The 14496-nt window shown below is 38.3% G+C and overlaps 1 protein-coding gene across 2 annotated transcripts in view; it reads left to right on the top strand.

Moving 5' to 3' along the window:
- Positions 1–5370: 5370 nt before the first annotated feature.
- The window catches only part of Gabra3 (gamma-aminobutyric acid type A receptor alpha3 subunit), a 271578-nt gene continuing 262452 nt past the window's right edge, over positions 5371–14496 (top strand). Inside the window, exon 1 of one of the 2 annotated variants that reach the window (XM_013354470.2) lies at positions 5371–5387. The gene's annotated coding sequence lies outside the window, so the exon portion shown is untranslated. Of the gene's footprint in view, positions 5388–5890; positions 6089–14496 lie in introns of those variants that run through there. The other variant, XM_005369171.3, reaches the window with a different exon arrangement.

The following is a 14496-nucleotide window of genomic DNA, read 5'->3' on the forward strand; positions in this document are numbered from 1 at the left end:
ATCCTATACCTGAATGTGTTCTATATCTTAGATCATTGAGACTACTGAATATGAAAATATATGTGTTTCCTTTTTTTAAAGAAAACTTTGTTAGAATTGGAATTAATATACAATAGCTTCATCATATTTCAAGTATTCAATTTCATGAATTTTCATTATATTTAAAAACATCTTAGGCATTGTTTTTCAAATACTTTTATTTCTTGTGTGTCTTCTGGAACTTTAATTACATATATGTGATAAGTTTGTTATTGTCTCACGTACCACTGTCACTTCATCTTTTTCCTTTATGTTCATATTTTTACTTTTTAGAAGCTTCTCTAAAGCAAAGGACACAGTAAACAAGACAAAATGGGAGCCTACAGAATGGGAAAATATCTTCACCAACCCCATATCAGACAGAGGGCTGATCTCCAAAATATACAAAGAACTCAAGAAATTGGGCATCAAAAGAACACATAATCCAATAAAAAAATGGAGTACAGACCTAAACAGAGAACTCTCAACAGAGGAATACAAAATGACTGAAAGACACTTAAGGATATGTTCAACATTTTTAGCCATCAGAGAAATGAAAATCAAAACAACTCTGAGATTCCATCTTATACCTGTAAGAATGGCCAAGATCAAAAACACGGATGACAACTTATGCTGGAGAGGTTGTGGGGTAAAGGAAACACTCCTACATTGCTGGTGGGAGTGACAACTGGTACAGCTGCTTTGGATATTAGTATGGTAATTTCTCAAAAAATTAGGAAACAACCTTCCTTAATACCTGGCAATACCACTTTTGGGTAAATACCCAAAGGATGCTCTATCGTACCACAAGGACATGTGCTCAACTATGTTCATAGCAGCATTGTTTGTCATAGCCAGAACCTGGAAACAACCTAAATGCCCCTCAATGGAAGAATGGATAATAAAAAAATAATGACGCCTTGAAATTTTCAGACAAATGGATGGAGCTAGAAAACATCATATTGAGTGAGGTAACCCAGACCCAGAAAGACAAATATCATATGTACTCACTTATAAGTTGGTTTTTAGACATAAAGCAAAGAAAAACCAGCCTAAAATTCACAATCCCAGAGAACGTAGACAGCAATGAGGACCCTAAGAGAGACATACATGGATCTAATCTACATGGGAAGTAGGAAAAGACAAGATCTCCTGAGTAAACTGGGAGCATGGGGACCATGGGAGAGGGCAGAAGGGAAGGGAGAGAAAGGAAGGGAAGTGGAGAAAAATGTAGAGCTCAATAAAAACAATAAAAAAGAAAAAATTATATTCTTTGTATACTTCAGATTGAAGAATATGTGTTGATTTTCCTCTTAAGCCTTTCTACTACCGTTTCAAATCTTCTTTCCAGTAAACTTTTGTTGGCAGAGGCTGCTTGTTCATTCCCAGCCACCCAGACCCGAAATAATCACACAGAAACTATATTATTTGCAATACTGTTTGGCCAATAGCTTAAGCATATTTCTAGCTAGCTAGGTCTTATATCTTAAATTAACCCATTTCTATTATTTTTTATTTTATCATGAGGGTGTGGCCTGCTGGCAAAGTTCTGGTGCCATCTGTCTCTGCTGGCATCTCTTTGACTCTGCCTACTCTCTCCTCTCTATCTGCTTGGAATTCCAGCTTTGCCCTATTCTGACTGCAATAGGCCCAAAGCAGCTTCTTTATTAACCAATAGTGTTCACAGGGTGCTGAGGGGATTCCCACATCAAATTTTAGTTGAGAGATTTGCATTTTTAGTAATAGAATTTGCATTTTTAAAAAATTTCTTCACCTTGTTGCAATTTCTAGCTTGTTTATTTATTTTAAGTGCATTTTTGTTTCTATTAATGTAGTAATGAGGGACTATTTAAAACCCTTCCTGCAAGTTTCAGCATTTGTTTCAATCAAAGCTGGGCTCTATAAAGTGTGTCTTCTCTTGAGTATGGATAGTATTTTCATATTTCTTTGTTTTCTTATAAATTTGGAATATATCTTCAATATTGTTAAAGACATAATCTTTAGGATTCCTTTATCCTTCTTTATTTCTCTATAGAGTATTGATTTTTGTTTGTTTTAGTAGACAGTAAAATGGCTGAAGTGAACCTCTCAATTGTTTCTTGTGGTAGACTGTATTGAAAACTCTGTTTATTCCTCCCAGCTTTATTTACGTCCTTTGGGCTCTGTCCCCAGATGCATATTTCATGAATTTTACCAAATTTGGCCAGTTTATATCTACTTCATATTTTTTTATTTTTGGTTTTCTCACATTAGTTACAAACTGTGGTATTCATCCTGAATTCTGTCTCCTGACTTTTCAAGCCACATGGACTGTGAAAACTTGTGTGGGGGAGTTAGCTAGCACTGGATTGTTTGCTTATAATCTTAACTCCCCATCCAGAGAGTTGTGCATGGCAGGTGCAATTACACTATGGAATTTAGCAAATGCTTTGAATTAGGCTTTATTTTTACTTATATTTTTTTTCCTCAAGATACAGTTGCTAAACGTTTAACAGATGCAATAGTGATTCTAGTTTCTCTGGAGCTTTATTTGCTGCTTTGGCCTGGGGGCTGCCATCAGGCAAAACTTCCATGTATCAATTCCCTTCTTATTTCTTGATGCTTGCTTGACGTTTATGTGCTTTGTGACCTATATCATGGTTTGTCTGCATGAACCTTCTTAAATATTATCCAAAGTGGCCCTAGTAAAATTTTTTTTTGATTTTCATGGAAATGAATACAATTATAAAAATATTATTATTTTTTACAGAGATAAAGTAGTGTGCTTTCTGTGTCTCATATTCTCCATTAGTTTCCATGTCTTTTTTTAAAAAGTGAGATTGTCACTTTAAGTGTTCACCATACTAAAAAAGACAAGCAGCGCATGGTTTGCCATATAGTATTATCTTGATTCAAAAAACAGGTAAGGTATAAAACCAGGAATATCTGAGACAAAGAATAGAATCAGTGATGAGACAATGGAGAGTAATGGTGGGTGAATACATTAATAAACATGATGTACATATATGAAAACGCCACAGAGGAAGAAGTTGATTGTTCTGTGTAATGAACATATGATAAAAGAATTATACGACTTAAGGGGGAATGTTTTGAGGGCATCTTCAGCCAAATAATTTGTATCACGATATCTACAAAGTCAGGAGGCCAGTGCATGTCTTTAATCCCAGCACTTGGGAGGCAGAGGCTGTCAGATCTCTGTGAAATAGAGGCCAGCCTGGTATTCAGAGCAAGATCCAGGATATCCAAAGCTGTTGCACGAAAAACTCTGTCTTAAAAAACAAAACAAAACAAAACAAAACAAAATAAAAGATATTATCCTGTTTATTTGTTTGTTCAGTATCTTGGGCAAAAATAAAAAGTTAACAACTGCAGTAGATTGAGTAGTATCCTACTAAAATTCATATCTGTTCATAACCTTAGGTTGTAACCATATTTAAGTGGTAAGTCTTTGTGGAAGTTGTTAGTGATGAAATCATCTTGGGTTTGGTGTGACTGTAAATTTGCACACACAGGGCTACAAGAGGAGAACTGAAGATAGGCAATGATTGGAGTGATGTTTCTGTGTGACAGAGAAAGGCAGGATCCAACAGTTGCTGGAAGAGACAAGGCAGAGCCTGTGGAGGGAGTGTTGTTGGGCCAACAGCTCAATTAGGCTTCTGGTTTTAGAATAATGGCAGAATAAATTGTTGTTTATTTATGTTATTGAAAGGATTGCCATTTGTTATGTAAGTTCTAGAAAACTAACACCACATTCTAATGATGGTTACATGCCTTTCTATTGGGTTACTAATCCACTGCGTTAGGTAGACATTTGTACAAAATAATCTATACATAAGAAAATTGGAAGGCACTTGCATGGGTATCTGTCAACAAACACATTTGCTTTATGCACAACTTATATGTTTTTTTTTTTTTTGGTGGATAAACATGCTAAACCTGGAATCAGCAGTCTAGATGTTAGTCCCGAGTCTACCACTGATGCATCATGATCTTGTGTGTGATTTCTTTTTCCTTCAGGCGTGTTTTCTTTCAGCTCCATACTCTAAGCTTATGTGTCTTCCTCTCCCTACATAATCGATCTGATAAAATATACTTTGTCATAGAAGTGCCATATGCACTTTGATGAGTAGGACTAGAGAGTACTAGGCATTAATTAAAAGATAATAGCACTATAGTTTAGCTAGAAATGGAACACTATGAAAGCTTTAAATACCTACTCAGGTTTCTGGTACTGTTTCTCTACTGAGGACTAATTGATTTCCAGTTAAGTGTCCTTAAGTTTCTTTGACTGAATAGGCCAGAAATTACTATTTAAAGGTTTGAATTTTAAAAAGTTTAAAGGAACAAGAGAGATGGTTCAGTGGTTAAGCACTTGTTGCTCTTGCAGAGAAGTGACATTTGCTTTCCAGGAAGCACATGGCAGCTCACAAACTTCTGTAACTCCAGTTGCAGGGGATCTGCCACTCTCTTCTGGCCTCCCTGGGCACCAGGAACACAGGTGGAACACAGCCATACATGCAGGCAAAACAACCATACACAGAAAATAAAAAAAATATTTTAGGCTAATCATCCTGAATAAGTAGAGAGTGGTTTTTGATAGCAGTAATTATTTACACACATGTCCACATTCATGTTGCTTCTGAAACACACAAAACAGTAGAATGCTAAGTCATTAAAGACTTTACTTTTGGAGAGTCTTTAAAATATGGTAGTTTTTTATTGTTTAAGAACCAACCTCTCTTGCATCTAGGAGTTCCCTGTTTTGAGGTCTTAGATTGCTAGATCTAGAAGGGTTTTTAAGACAATATACTTCATCACCTTTCAATTACTCATTGATGGTTCTGAAGGCTATCAATGACTTGCCCAAGGGAACAGTAATTTTTATAGGCTGCCCTCAAACCTAAGATCCTTTGTTTAATATTCTCTGTCTCCTTCCACTCTGTTACAGCTGCTTTGCATTACCCAGACTGATCTTCCACCCTTTGCTTTATATTTTGGATTACTCAGTTTTCTTCTCTTGGGTTTCTATATTCTCTTCAGCACTATGGACCTACTGTTGCCCTGTTTTCCCTTGAGGAAAGCTTGAGCTGACTGTTTTTAATTGGGTCCACATTTTTCTTCCTTAGGGTGGGGTTGAAGTTAGGTCATTAGGGGATCAGTGTGTCTAAACTCTTTCTTCTTAGTGGAGTGTGAATGACAACTTTTTTGAGGTACATTTGTTTGGAATTCATTATTATCCTCGGGGATGGAATCTGAACAGACAAGATTGTCAAACCTTTATTCAGAGCCTGGGTTAGAAGGCACGCCCATAGGGATGGAAGAGAAAGAAGAGAGAAGAGGAAGCTCACTCTTCGGTCCTGGCGAGGGAAGTAAGCATCTCACAGCGGTTTGGTAATCCATACTTCCTTTATGTCTGTTTGCTCTTAGCCTTTTGCTCTTTCTCTACCCTTTGCTTGCCCCGTTCCTCCCCTACTCTCTGAGTTTCCCTTGATTTCTCTGCTGGAAACCTCAAAGAATGAAATACTACTTTAGTCTTTCGTAAAACAACCACAGATCTAAAGCCTTTGCAGCTCTGGATTCAGAACCCCAGCTTAGCCGCGTGCTCAGCACTAGGCAGTGGTAAAGCTAGCTAAGGGGGTGGGGAGAAAGGGAGAAAGGTTGGGAGGGAGTCTGAGAGGGAGGGAAGGAAAGAGGGAGGGAGAAAAAAGAGAGAGAGAAGGAGAGGGAGGGACTGAGGGAGGGGGAAAGAGGGAGGGAGAGAAGGGAAGAAAGAGAGTGAGGAGAGAGAGGGAGAGAGGGAGCGAGGCAGAGAGAGAGAGAGAGAGAGAGAGAGAGAGAGAGAGAGAGAGAGAGAGAGAGAAAGGGAGGGAGGGAGGGAGGGAGAGAAGAGAGGAAGAGCGTGAGCGCGCGCTAGCTAGCTAGCAAAGCAGAGACAGATTGAGATAGGGACTAGGACAGAGACCTAGAGAACGAGAACAAGCCTCGTTCTATCAGGGCTTAGCCTCCAACTTGTTTCAGTTCATTCATCCTTTTCTCCTCTCTGCTTCGAGGGAAGTGACTGTGGCACTCGGTAAGACACAGAGATGTTCCCTTCTTCCCCCTCCCCCAAGCTCAGGACTCCTTTCCTGATAGCATCTCTCCCCTGTTAGGAGAGTCTCCTTGGGTTGGTCGGGAGGCGAGACTGCTCTGCAGCTGTGATGCTTTCCTGGGTTTCCCAGTGGGGCTGGTGGAAGCCCAGAGGCGGCATTTGGGCTGGGAGGCGCTGGGGTGAAACCTGGTTTGAGGAGGGGGGGGGGTTGTGATGTGGTCGATGTATACGCGATTTGCTTCATTGTCAGTGAATTGTTGTGCTCCTCTTTGGAAGCAGGTCAGCACTGACCTTGCAAATTGCTTGGGGGGCCCGACAGCTGCTGCAGAAAGCCACAGAGTGACCCCTAGCCAGAGCAGACAGCACTGTCATGACCCCCCAGACAGCCCTAGGCATCAAGGATGGGATAATGGCTGGAGCTCCCTCCTTTAACTCTTTCCCTGCAGCTGTGTTTGGCTGCTGGAAAAGAGAAGGAGGGAGGAGTCTGAGCAGCCCCTTTCCCTCTCTCCCTATTGCAGTCCCCAGATGCAAGTGAGTAGAAAGTTGTAAATAACTGCTTCCTTCCAAGCAGGTGGAGCCCTTCCCCCTTCCTTTTAGAGGTTCACTGTGGGGTTGGACCTGAGTTCTTCTACAAACTTGGAAGGCTTTTCTTGCTTCAGTGAGGGAAGCCCCACTTGCATCCCACCCCTGATCCCAGGTAGCTGTGATGGCGCCTAGACCATGAATGCAAATTTCACACCCCCCACCCCCACTGGTGGGCTTCTTCTTAGGTCTAGACGTGTCCTTGGGAAGAGGACAGAAACACCTGCTGGTTTGAAGAGCTTTCTTCCCAGCAGGCTGCTCACCCCTGCTGTGACTGGGGGAGGGGCTGCTGGGCATGAGAGGAGAGTGTGAGTAGCTAGGATTTCCATTGTGAATAGTATGGGTTATTTAGGGTTGGTTCCTCAGGTTTGGTTTGTCTGAAGCTATGAGAGGGAGGACTGAAACTATTGTAACCTTTTTAACTTGTAAAGGACAGGCTCTTGTTGCTTGATAGAGGCTTCTCTCTGGAGTTGTGACATTGTCATGCCCCTGGTAATAAAAGCAGAACAAATTGTACCAATTACTAACATTTTAAGTGTTTAATGTTTCTGATCTGGGCTAATGGTTTAATGTGTATTACCTTGAATTTTTATATCAAACCTGTGAAGCTTTTTATTGCTATTATCTTTGGTTGACTGACGAGGAAACTGAGGTACAGCAAGCTTAAGTGGTTTGCTCGATGACAGCACAACCACTTGAGTGGGAAATGAAAGCACAGGCCTCTGGAGCACCAGTACTTCTCTTTTGGGCACGTGTAGGAGCAGCAGGAATGCCAGCTCTTGGCTTTGAGGAGCTACTAGTGACCTTGTGTAGAGCAATAGGAATTGGGAATGGTGTGGGACCTAGGCTTTCTCAAAGGCCCTAGAAGGCTGCTTTTGGCCAGCCTGCTTTCTGTTTTGCAAAGGATGCCTAGAAAAACTTTACTTTTCCATGGTTACAGTCGCAGTCATTCTGCATCTAGCTTCAGACTATATCTTTTAGAAATGGATCCTGCTGTTTCTGAGAGCTTGGCCAAACATTTGTGAATTATAGAACTTTCCAACTAGAAGGCTTCCTAAAAGCCATTAAGCTCTGATTTGCACCAAGTTCTTGAGTACATTCTCAGCACTCCATTTGTTGACTACTGTCTATTTAAATTCCCTGCAATAATAGGGAGCTCCTTAGGTGGTTCTTTGTATTTTTGAGCAAGTATGTCAAAAATTTTGTAAACATTGCCCATGGCTTTTGTTCATTGGTTCTTTGGAAGTGTCTGAAAGAAACTTGCTATTTCTTAATAATTTTTCTTCAGCTAGTTGAAGATGGTGATTATACCTTCTCCTCAAGTCTTGAGTCAGACAAGACTCCAAATAAAAGGATCAGGGCTGACTTCTGGAGACTAGACTTTTTATTCGTGCTTGACAGCTTCAAACTCACATTTCACAGCGTTGTCAAGCAGCTCTGATAGTGTAAGGTCTAGTCCTGGGAAGACTATCTCCTGTCATCTGACTGCTGCAAGCAACGACATTCTCTTTTGTATTTATAAAGACCGAGGACCCTTTGTACGAGTGGTTCTAAAACTACAGAAGATCAACATAATAACTAGACAGTAAGTATGGGGCATAGGGGATTCCAGAGTGAAAGATTAAGGGGAAATATTAGTAGAGAGATATTTGAAATGGTAGTGACTTCAAGACTCATACATAATATGGAAGCCGGAAGAAAAACTGTAAGAATGGAAGCCATCACTGAGGGGATTCAGTACAATCAGAAAGGAAAGGAATAAACCCTGCTAGAACAGAGCACAGGTAGCAAACCTGGATTCTACTCCCGGCTCTGGTGGTCTGTCGGTTCCCTTAGACACTGGACTTCCCCTCAAGAGTCTCAGTTTTCCCATTTACAAAATGGTTTGGTGACCAGTGGCCCCCAGAGTATTTCACAGTTAAAAGTCTTGGTCTGAAGTTTATAAAATCTTCAGAAGCCACCCAGGGCCAGTACTTCTCAGACCTTAACATATAATAATGCACAATAATACCCACTGGGATGATTTTAAAATGCCAATTCTGAGTTGGGGTTTTAGGGTGGGGGCAGAACATTTCAATATACTGCTGTTTCACTGATCACAGTTCAGGTAGTTCAAGTATTGTGGCTGTAAAACTATCTTCATCAATTCAGTCGTTTCTACCTGGTATATTTCTCATTCTCAGTGCATTTGCTTATAGTTAGGCATTGTGCAGAGGCTAAAAAGGTGAACAAAAGAGACATGTTCTCTGCTTGCTTGAAGTTTATCATTGATGGGGAAGAGGCTAGTGCTCATGTAACACACAACTATGCCATTTTAGTGATGAATGCCACGAAGCATAAATATGGGGGTGAGTTATGATACTATGTAATAGAGAACTTGGGGTTACAGCAAAGATTAAGGATATAGCAAGCTGATCATTTGCATAAGGAGGAGCTATTGAAGCTACCTAGAGGGACATATGAATCAGGATGGCAGTGGTGAAACATTTTTGTTGATGGACACAGAAGTGGGTAAGAAGGGAGAGCGAGAGAGAGGGAAAGTGTATTTTGGGGTTTGAGATGAGAGATATATAGTCTTTTGAAGGGATTTAAATCTTTGGTCAGGAATCATGTTTCCTGATAAAAGGATTTTAAGTAGGGTTATTGACAGTCTAAACTGGATCCACATGGCATAAGGTTATTAAGTGTCTACAATAGTCGGAAGAAAATGTGGGAGAGACAGAATGGGTTAGACCTAGTCTTTGCTCTCTGAGATGACAGAGTCAAGTAGGAAGGAGAAGAAAAAATGCAAGCAATGCTCGTATTAGAAATAGAAGATCTAAGTCCATAAAAGGGAGGCAAAGGGCTTCAAGGGGAACAAGGACCACTACTGGAAGTGGATTGTGAACTGTGCATTGAAGATTAGATAGACTTTAAAGAACAGTGCTTGAAAGTACCCAGTTGTGCATGATGAAATAACATGTGTGAGGAATATTTGGCAAATAGGTGGAAAACTTGACTACAAGCAATATTGAAGGGCAACTTGGAAAAAAAGATTTATATGCAAAAGAGATGGGTGGCACTACTTGTGGGCAATCTGATCTGGACAGGTTAAATGGTTTGATCTGCCTAAACTCATGCAGATAGTAATGTATTGCTGAATCCCAACAAGAGCTAGTGAATACAGTTGAAATGTGGGCTTGGAGCTCAGCAAAGAAGTCATGTGGAGATAGCAGTATGACAGTCGTTGTATCTTGATTTTTGAACTAGGAAAAGAGATCCAACTGTGATATTTTGGTAATTGTTTATCTTTAGGTTATAAGCGAAGGAGAGACCCCACATGAATGCTAGAAAAGGGAAAAGGGGGTAAAGTTGCAAGAGAGGTTTGGCCTCAGCCATTCACTATTTGGAATGATATTCATTGAATGTATATCCTTTTTCCTCAGTGGAGAATACAGTGTTGGACAAAATATGGCTGTTGTTGCCACTTTGGTTTAGACAGTGAGGGAGGACTTAATTTTACAAGCTATTGAATGGCATGGTCATAAATTATGGTTTTTGTGTGGAGGAGAATGTACTATTCTAAGAGGGAAGATGTGATCACTATTATTGTATTTTGCAGAAGAGTTGAGTACTGACAAATAGTATTTAATTTTGTGCAAACAATCCTTTGTACTCTGAAGCTCACATGCTCACTAACATTTAAGTTGAATCATACATAACCATTTTGCAGATATTGGGCAGGTGATAGTACTGCAATAGTAGGAAAAGGAAAGATCCCTTCCTTTAAGCTTAGGTCCACAGGAGTCTAACCTTCCTCTGAAATCAGATGATGATATGTACTAGTTTAACTTATACCGTCATTGTGCCAGTGCTCTCCTTAGATCACTGACTTTGTATAGTTAGCAATTTGTAGAAAAAGGTACATGACAGAGAAAACATTTTTGTGAAGAATCATATATTTAAAAAAATCTCTCTCAACATGCATTTCTGATAGCCTAGTTTATAATTTATTCCTGATCTGAATACTGACTTAGTTTCTGATGACAACTTACTTGTCTTGTATGAGCTTCAGTTTTGAAAACTATATAATTGGGAAGTTGGAGTATTTATGAAGACTTTCTTAGCTGCAAGGTTCTGTAGTTACTGTCCTGCTCTGTAGAATATCGTGTTCTAATCACGTTGTACACATATTTCAAATTTAGCCACCAACTGATGCAACACTGAACATTTTGACAAAGTATCCCGAGCCTTTGGAAGACGCCATGGGGAGACCTCTTTGTTGTTGTAGTCCTAAGATGGATGAAGTTGTTACTGTCCTGAGAGCTAAACAAGGCACTTTCTCCTAAGATCTGGAGTAAGCTAGATATCAGGTGCTATTTCCATTAAGGATATTTTGAAAGCAGGGAAAGTAACTGTGTACAATGGTGCAGGACACTGGGAAACAGAAGTCTAGTGTTTATCTTGTATGCTGAAATAGAATGGTCGAGGTGTTCTCTTCCTAGGGGGGAATGCTGGTTGGTAGTAGGAAAACATTTTTATACTTGTACTTGAAACATGATTTGAAAGTCATTGATGTCTGGACACAGTGTCTCTCCTCACTATCCACAGAAGGAAGAATAAAAATCCCCAGGCTGTATATTTAGAGGGGCAATTTTCACTTTGAAAATGCTTTCTTGAAAGGAGAAAAGGGTGCTTGCAGACAGAATTACGTAAGGGATCATAACATAAAATAACTTTTTAAAATAGTACAAGACAAAGTTCAGAAATGGCATGATCCTTAGTGATCGTGTCCAGCACTCTTATCACTGAGTGCATATGGACACCTGTTTTCAGTGTAAATGGGTCCAGGAAAGGGTGTCTACTAGCTGATGATTTAATCACTACCCGATGGTATGCAGCAGTTATTGTTAGCAGGTTAGTTTTCATTTTTCCCTGAAACACGTTTTCTAAATCTAACCTATTGGCTTTGTTGTTATAATTTAAGAGATGTTGCAAAAAGAAGTTATGCCGTGCATGCAACAGGGCTCACTTGAGAGGTTTATTGGAAGAGGCGAGAGAAGACAGAGAAGGGGACAAAGAGAAAGGCGGAGACTGGTCCATGGGGACAAGAGTGCTGGCAGAGTGAGAGAGAAAGAGGGAGAGAGAGAGATACACACAGAGAGAACAACAGAGAGAGACAGGAGATGCATACACATTTGACTGCGCATATGTTTGTGTTTCATAACTATTTTTTATTAGTACTACATTCTGAGAATTTTCACCTCATTAAATAAATTTCCAAAATTTTTGACAGTTGCATAATTTTTATGCCATCATTATCTGACAGCCCCAATATTGACTGTTGGAATTGCTTTCCATTGTGAGTATCTTTATACTTTATATCTTTGAAATTTACCTCTTTAAGGACTCCACTCAAATGCTATTGTAGTAAAGTCTATACTGAGCTTATTGAAAATGCAAACTCATCTCCCCCAATATGAACCTCCTTTTTCCTTTTCTTCTTCTTTAGTTTTGCATCATCACATAACTAGATTCTATACTAGACACATACCTTAGAAAGTAAGCACAGGATTTCCCCATTTTGTTGACGATTTTATCCTATAGTAGCTAAAAATGTCTAAATGTACATAATAAATATCTTTTAAATGAATTATTGAAATGGGTTAAGAGGTTTTGATGAGCCTAACTTTTAAAATCACTTGATGTTCATTTGAGATTGTTTTGCTGTGTAAGACAGTAGTGTCTGTTTATATAGCTGCACCAGGACCACCCTTTTATATTTTTGCAAACTTTACAGGCAAAATAGTAACATCACTTTAGTGTTTGTTCTTTTTATTATAGTGGATGTATTTTTAATATTTATTTTGTTTCCTTTTATGTATATTTCTGTTGAGAATTTTAATGATTTTTATTCATTTTTCTATATTTGGTATAGGACCATTTTTACAATTGTGAAAATATTTTTTCTGTCTGCATTCCAAAAGAACTTTTATATACAGCAATCTTAAGTTATACGTAATTGTATCCATTTCTCAATGTGTAATTTCTTCTCATGAATTATATTGCAGTTCTTTATTTGAAATTTAATAAGTGCTTAATCCCTCTGAAATTTATGTTGCTGTATGATGTAAGGTAATTTCCTAAATTGTTTTCCTCTTCAGTTGTTTTATAGCAGCAAATAGTGAATAATTCATTCTTTCCCACTGTTGGGTAATATATCTAAATTGTTATATATAGTGTGTTCTTCGAGGAAATTTGTCTACTTTCCATTCCTGTGGTCTGCCTCTTTTTGACCTAGCTATAAAGTTTAAATATTATCATAGCTTTTAAATAATTCCTATCACCTCAGCTCTCCTACTTACTGTTAACTGTTGAAAAACTGAGCATCAATTTGTTTATTTGTATTGAGTGTATAATATACCTTTATACCTTAATTCTGCAAAGTATATAGAAAAACTCAAAGATTGTTAGCATTTTTAATTTTTTGTTAATTTTTTTGAGACAGAATTTCTTTATTATAGTTCTGGCTGTCTTGGAACTCACTCTGTAGACCAGGATGGCCTGAAACTCAGATATCCACCTGTCTCTGCCTGCTAAGTGCCATGATTAAAGGCATTCACTACCACACCCAGTACTAAATTTTTGGTTTTGATGGTTTAATATAATTTTTTGCAAAATTTAACTTCTCTCAAAAATCAATAAGCTTTGTTTCAATTTTAGTTTTACAAGAAAAAATAATCAGATTTTCAGAAGGTAACTATAATGACCCCTCCTTAGTTTTTTATAATACTAAGTTATTGCATTGATGTGGTACATTTCTTACAATTGATGGACTGATATGTTATTACTAACTAAAATCCATATTTGACATTTGGGGTAAGTATTTCATGCAGTTAAATATAAGTTTTAACATGCATAATTCCATGTTGTCACCACTGTATTTTCTTACAGCCACAAAAGTTCCCTGTGACTTACCTATTCATTCATCTCACCCATCTGAGCCTATACTTAATATTGATCTTTTGATTTTATTTCTTTTATTTCTGAGATTATAATTTAATTCCATCATTTCCCCCTTTTCTTTCCTCCTCCAAAACTTCTTATACATTTCTTTTTTCTCTTTCCAATGTGTGACCTTTTTCTCATTAATTTTTGTTTTACACACACACACACACACACACACACACACACACTTTAATTACTAAAAACATAAAACAACCTACTCAGGCAGTGTAATGTTGCTTGTATGTAGGTGTTTGAGTACATTTTGTTTTTATTAGTATTTATTATATTGTACAAAATGATTTTCATTTTGACATGTTATCTTCTCTTCCTTCTTTCTACTGGATAATTCTTCCTTCCCAAATACTTCCCATTTTTGCTTTCATGTTGTTGCCTTTTATTTTGTATTACAAGACAAATGGATTGACAACTTATTATTACTCTTTATTAAAGAGTAATTTTCTACTGAATTGGGATGTTGCAGTATATTCACCTGTGGAAGGACATTTTGTTGTTTTTACGTTTTGACAGTAAAGAACAGGCTGTCACTAACCTTTATGTTTAAAGTTTTGAATTCATTGGGTGAATTGCAAGGAGTTCAACTGCTAGGTTACATGGTAAGACTGACAGTCTTCCAAGGTGTCTAGCTGACATGGCATCTCAGCAGCAGCAATTGTTGTTCTCTATCTTTGCTAGCATTTGATTAACATCTAGTACTACAGGCATTCTGATAGATGTTTAGTACCATTTGAATATTTTGCTTTGCAAGTCACTAATGACACAATGCCTAACATCTTTTCATAATCATATTTGCCATTGGTAAT

Source organism: Microtus ochrogaster, unplaced genomic scaffold (genome assembly GCF_000317375.1).
Source record: "Microtus ochrogaster isolate Prairie Vole_2 unplaced genomic scaffold, MicOch1.0 UNK45, whole genome shotgun sequence".
Classification (NCBI taxonomy): Eukaryota; Metazoa; Chordata; class Mammalia; order Rodentia; family Cricetidae; genus Microtus; species Microtus ochrogaster.